The following is a 6,475-nucleotide window of genomic DNA, read 5'->3' as shown; positions in this document are numbered from 1 at the left end:
CTTCATTAAACCTGTTATGTCCTGTTTTTCCTTAGATTTCTTTGTATAAGTATCATTGAGCTATATTGGAAAAGGCAACTCTGGCCAAGAAGCCCAAGCAAAGCTTCCTGCTCTGTTCCCCTCATTGAGTCATGTATGCTAATCCCTTACCACCCAGAACCAGGTGGAAAAGCTGGAACAGAGAATATGACCGTGAACACACATCACCTTTCAATGCAGTGGTCCTGCCCTTTAGTGATATTCTTCCCAGTGGATGTCAAGCTCTGACCAATCTGATGAATAGTTTCTTCTCCAATTGGTGGACATCTAGGAAGGAGCTAGAGAGAAAGATCAGAGTGTAGGCAGAAGTTTTCTCCTCTTCAGGGGCTGCAGGAGACATTCAGCCCTGTCCCTAGCATGACTATGACCTAGCATATGTTTGAACCACTATAGGTGACTAGAATTCTCTAGGATAGACTCCCATAGGAGAATTGAACAAATGTATTTTAATCACTATTGCCTACTACCATACATTTGTCCCAAACTAATATAAGATATCGAATTACACTGGGAAGAAAGTCTTAATGTTTACTGCAGTTTAAGATTAATGACGGTGCCATTTCAAAAATATCTTTCAGAGAGATTTTTCTTTTCAGCTGGTGCATTATCTCTCACAGTAGCCTGGTGTGTATAATGGACCAACTTGGGAAATCTCAATTCTTATCTTCCCATTAGAAGTAACTTTAGTGTGAGATTATTAAAAACAATTTCTCTGCGTTGTTAAAACTGCCATGGTAAAGGCATGAGGGGTGAGGGATATTCAGCATAAAATTTAGAATATGACTCAGAGAAAGTCATTATGTGAATAAAGTAATTATTGGTCATTAAAATAGGAGTTGAGTTTTTATAAATATGTAACTGTAGTAGTCACTGTTCATTGGCCCTACAGCCCTGTCCCCATTCTCTTGACTAACAAAATTCTGATTTTTGCTGGGATGATCAATGTGCCCAACCCTAGGGCATGAATCTTGATAGATCTAATCTAGTTGCTTTTGCTAGAGATTAGTCTAGGGGCAGGCAGGCAACCCAGTTTTGACAATGATATATAAGGAGAAGTCTTCTGGAGGCTTATGGAAAAGATTACTATTCCCTAAACAGAGAGAGAAAATGGTATACAAGGAGAAAGTTCTTTGATTCCCGTCTACTTCCCTCCAGCTTAAAAATGCAGTCCTACCAGCATATAATGCTTGCAGCTTTGGCAGCCATCCTGCACCCATGAGGAGAGACATCACCAACATAAGATGGTTGTAATGTAGAAACATAGAGAAAGTCTTGGACCTGGACCAAGAGACGGTGTTTTAGAGAAGTGAGGGTTTCAAAAGATAAGCTTAAGATTGAGCAAATGAGTAAGTATATCAATGTGTTTTTGGAAGCCAGGTAATCACTGTTGGAAAAGGGAGAAACAATTATGGAATTGAAGAAGGCAAGGAAGAGCCCTGTGGTTTTGGATTGTTGGTATCATGATGAACTTACGAAGGGACCTAAAAGACAATGACCCCAGCAATAATAAGCACATTTAGTGCCCAGATTTTGATTTATAAAACCATTCCCACTAAAAGAAACCAAGGCTTCTTAGAGAAATGACTGGTTATAGGGCTGGGTTAGGAAAACTGTAAAATAAACCTGGGACATCTGGTTGAGCCAGAAAATCAAAAATTTTTTTTTTTTTTAATGATAGACAATGATTTTTTAAAATATTTTAAAAACCAGATACCAGATTTGGGGGCCTCCATTGGCCAAAATGAAACAATTTGAGCATCAAAATAAATAATATCAGTAATGGAGTATAACCTATTAAATAAGAATCCAAGAGTCTGTATTGATCGTAAATAATTAACTAAATAAGTGTAAGTAAGAGAAAGAATAAGGAGCCCTGGTTTAGTGCTTGACTGCTAACTGAAAAGTTGGCAGTTTGAGCACACTGGCTGCTATGCAGGAGAAAGACATAGCAGTCTGCTTCCGTAAAGATTTTTGTTGTTTTTAGATGCTGTCGAGTCTGTTCCGACTTAAAGCGACCCTACATACTATAGAACAAAACACTGCTCAGTTCTGAGCCATCTTCACAATCATTGCCATGTTTGAGCCAGTTGTTGCAGCTACTGTGTCAATCCATCTCACTGAGGATCTACCTCTTTTTTGCTGACCCTCCACCTTACCAAGCATGATAGTCCCTCCAGTAACATGTCCAAAGTATGTGAGACAAAGTCTCACCATCCTAGCTTCCACGGAGCACTCTGGCTGTACTTTTTCCAAGACAGACTTATTTGTTCTTCTGGCAGTTCATGTTATATTCAATATTCTTCACCAAAACCATAGTTCAAAGCCATCAATTCTTCTTCAGTCTTCCTTATTCATAGTCCAGCTTTCACATGCACATGAGGCAATTGAAGATACTATGGTCAGGCACACCTTCATCCTCAAAGTGGCATCTTTGCTTTTCAACACTTTAAAGGGATGTTTTGCAGCAGATTTGCCCAGTGCAATACATCATTTGATTTCTTGACTGCTGCTTCTATGGGCGTTGTGTATGCGAGTACAGTGAAATCCTTGACAACTTCAATATTTTCTCCATTTATCATGACATTGCTTATTGGCACAGTTGTGAAGATTTTTGTTTTCTTTATGTTGATGTGCAATCCATACTGAAGGCTGTAGTCTTTGATCTTCATCATTAAGCGCTTCAAGTCCCTGCACTTTCAGCAAGCAAGATTGTGTCATCTGTATAGCATTACAGGTTGTTAATGAGTCTTCCTCCAATCTTGACGCTGCACTTTTCTTCATATAGTTCTCAGATTATTTGCTTAGCATACAGATTGAATAAGTATACTGAAAGGATACAACCCTGATGCACACCTTTCCTGATTTTAAACCACACGGTGTCTGCTTGTTCTGTTCGAATGGCTTCCTCTTGGTCTATATACAGGTTCTTCATGTGCACAATTAAGTGTTCTGGAATTCTCATTCTTCACAATGTTATCCATGATTTGTTATGATCCACACAGTCAAATGATTTTGCATATTCAATAAAACACAGGTAAACATCTTTCTGGTATTCTCTGCTTTCAACCAAGAGCCATCTGACATTAGTAATGATATCCCTTGTTCCAAGTCCTCTTCTGAGTCTGGTGCTTGAGTTTCTGGAATTTCCCTGTTGGTGTACCGCTGCAACCATTTTTGAATTATCTTCAGCAAAATTTTACTTGTGTGTGATATTAACGATATTGTTTGATAATCCCCGCATACTGTTGGATCATCGTTCTTTGCAATGGGCACAAATATAGATCTCTTCCAGTTGGTTGGCCAGGTAGCTGTCTTCCAAATTTCTTGGCATACATGAGCGAGCGACTCCAGCACTGCATCTGTTTGTTGAAACATCTCAACTGGTATTCCGTCAATTCCTGGAGCCTTGTTTTACCCCAAAGACTTCAGTGCAGCTTGGACTTTTTCCTTCAGTATCATGGGTTCTTGATCATATGCTACCTCCTAAAATGGTTGATGACCAATTCTTTTTGGTACAGTGACTCTGTGTATTCCTTCTGTCTTCTTTTGATGCTTGCTGCGTCATTCGATATTTTCCCCATAGAAACTTTCAAAATTGTAACTCGAGGCTTGAATTTTTTCCTCAGTTCTTTCAGCTTGAGAAATACCGAGCATGTTCTTTGATTTTGGTTTTCTATCTCCAGGTCTTTGTGCATTTCATTATAATACTTTACTTTGTCTTCTCGAACTGCCCTATGAAATCTTCTGTTCAGCTCTTTTACTTCATCATTTTTTCCATTTACTTTTGCTACTCATGTTCAAGAGCAAGTTTCAAAGTCTCTTGTGACATCCATTTTGGTCTTTTCTTTCTTTCCTGTCTTTTTAATGACTGTTTGCTTTCTCCATGTATGATGTCCTTGATGTCATCCCACAACTTGTCTGGTCTTCAGTCATTAGTGTTCAATGGATCAAGTCTATGCTTGAGATGGTCTCCAAATTCAGGTAGGATATACTCAATGTCATATTTTGGCCTTCATGGACTTGTTCTAATTTTCTTCAGCTTCAACTTGAACTTGCATATGAGCAATTGATGATCTCTTCCGCAGTCGACCCCTGGCCTTGTTCTAAGTGATGGTATTGACCTCTTCCATCATCGCTTTCTACAGTTGTAGTCAGTTTGATTCCTGTGTTTTCCATCCATTGAGGTCCACATGTATAGTTGCCATTTATGTTGTTGAAAAAAGGTATTTGCCATGAATAAGTCGTTAGTCTTACAAAATTCTATCGTGCAATCTCTGGCATCATTTCTATCACAAAGGCCATATTTTTCCAACTATAGATACTTCTTCTTTGTTTCCAAATTTCTCATTCCAATCACTGGTAATTATCAATGCATCTTGATTGCATGTTTGATCAATTTCAGACTGCAGAAGGTGGTAAAAATCTTCAGTTTCTTCATCTTTGGCATTAGTGGTTGGTGTGTAAATTTGAATAGTAATCACATAGACTGGTCTTCCTTGTAGACATATGGATATTATCCTATCGCTGACAGTAGTGTACTTCAGGATATATCTTGAAATGTTGTTTTCAACAATGAATGCAACACCATTCCTCTTCTATTTGTCATTTCCAGCATAGTAGACCATATAATTGTCTGATTCAAAATGGCCAATACCAGTCCATTTTAGCTTATTAATGCCTAGCATATCAATTTTTATGTATTCCATTTCATTTTAGATGACTTCCAATTTTCTTTGATTCATACTTCGTACGTCCCACGTTTCATTTACTAATAGATATTTGTAGTTGTTTCTTCTCATTTTAGGTTGTGCCACATCAGCAAATGAAGTTCTGAAAGCTTTACTCCATCCATGTCATTAAGGTCAAGTCTGTTTTGAGGAGGCAGCTCTTCCCCAGTCGTATTTTGAGTGCCTCCCAACCTGAGGGTCTCATCTTCTGGCAGTATATCAGACAATGTTCCAGTGCTATTCATAAGATTTTCACTGGCCAATTTTTTTAGAAGTAGACTGCCAGGTCTTTCTTCTTAATCTGTCTTAGTTTGGAAGCTCCACTGAAACTTGTCCACCATAGGTGACCCTGCTGGTATTTGAAATACAGTGGCATAGCTTCCAGCATCACAGGAACACACAAGCCATCACAGTATGACAAACTGACAAACGTGGGCCGTAAAAATTACAGTCTTGGCCAGATTTACTGGCCTAAAGGAGACTGGAGAAACCCCGAGAGTATGGCCCCCAGACACCCTTTTAGCTCAGTGGTAAAGTTACCTTCGAGGTTCACTGATCAGCCTGCGAGTGGACAGCCCAGTAAAACCATGAGAGTAACGAGGTACAGGAGTCCAGTGACAAGGCCCAGAAGGCAGAAGGGGAGTAGGAAGCTGATGATAGGGAACACAAAGTAGAGTAAGGATATTGTTGATGTGTTGTGAGATTGTTAACCATTGTCATAGGGCAATATTTGTAGTAACTATTAAATGGGAGACTATTTTGTCCTGTAAGCCTTCATCTTAAGTGAGAATAACAGCACAATTAGAAGAGCGTAGTCAATGTCACTTAAATGTGTATGTAAAAAAAATTTTTGAAATGGCGTATCTTTGGCTATGTGTATTTTCACAAAAAAAAAAAAAAAAAGTTGAAAATTTAGAGGGTTAAAATGTTGTGGGGTTGTTAACCAATGTCATAAAACAGCATGTGTGTTACTGTTACATGAGAAACTATCTGTTCTGTAAGCCTTCACCTGAAGTACAATAAAATATTAAAAAAAAAAAAATTACAGTCTTGAAAATTCTGTAGGGTGGTTCTACTCTGTCCTATAGGGTCACAATGAGTCGGAATTGACTCCACAGCAACAGAAAAAGAAGGAAAAAGTCTTCCCTGCAGTCTAATGCCAGCTAATAAATGTATAAGGAATGATGAAGTTATAAAATCAACACTTTGAAAACATGATAATTATTAATTGACTCAGTAAAAATTATCAGTAGATGATAAAACTATTGAGTGAAAGTTTGATGTGGAACAAGATATTTACATAGTCTTGAAATCTCTCTCCACAAATTATTTATTAAATATAAAGAGTAAAATGTATAGGAAGACTGAACTCTCTTCTTACCTGCTTCCTCAGGAGGGAGCTGCTCTGTTTCAGAGGGTAAAGCCAGTGTTAATTACTGATTGCGATTTCTAGAAACTACTGCCATGCTAGCAAAACACTTCCCCTTGTCAATTGCCTATGATGTGGTAAATCTGCAATAATGGATTTTGATTTATAATCCAAAACATTCTATGGGAAAAGAAAAGTGTTAATATGCCTCAGCCTATCTGAGCTTGAATCGAGGTGCAACAGTAGCTACAAAGTTCCAGTTAATAGAAGTAAGTGAAACCAAAATAGCCCTCTGATCTTTTATCTTAAGCCAGGCCAAGTGCTCGGGACTATCAATTTC

The sequence above is a fragment of the Trichechus manatus genome, unplaced genomic scaffold (assembly GCF_000243295.1).
Source record: "Trichechus manatus latirostris isolate Lorelei unplaced genomic scaffold, TriManLat1.0 scaffold00056, whole genome shotgun sequence".
In the NCBI taxonomy this organism is placed as follows: Eukaryota; Metazoa; Chordata; class Mammalia; order Sirenia; family Trichechidae; genus Trichechus; species Trichechus manatus.
The sequence above is the reverse complement of the archived record's forward strand: the minus strand, read 5'-3'. Positions refer to the sequence as shown.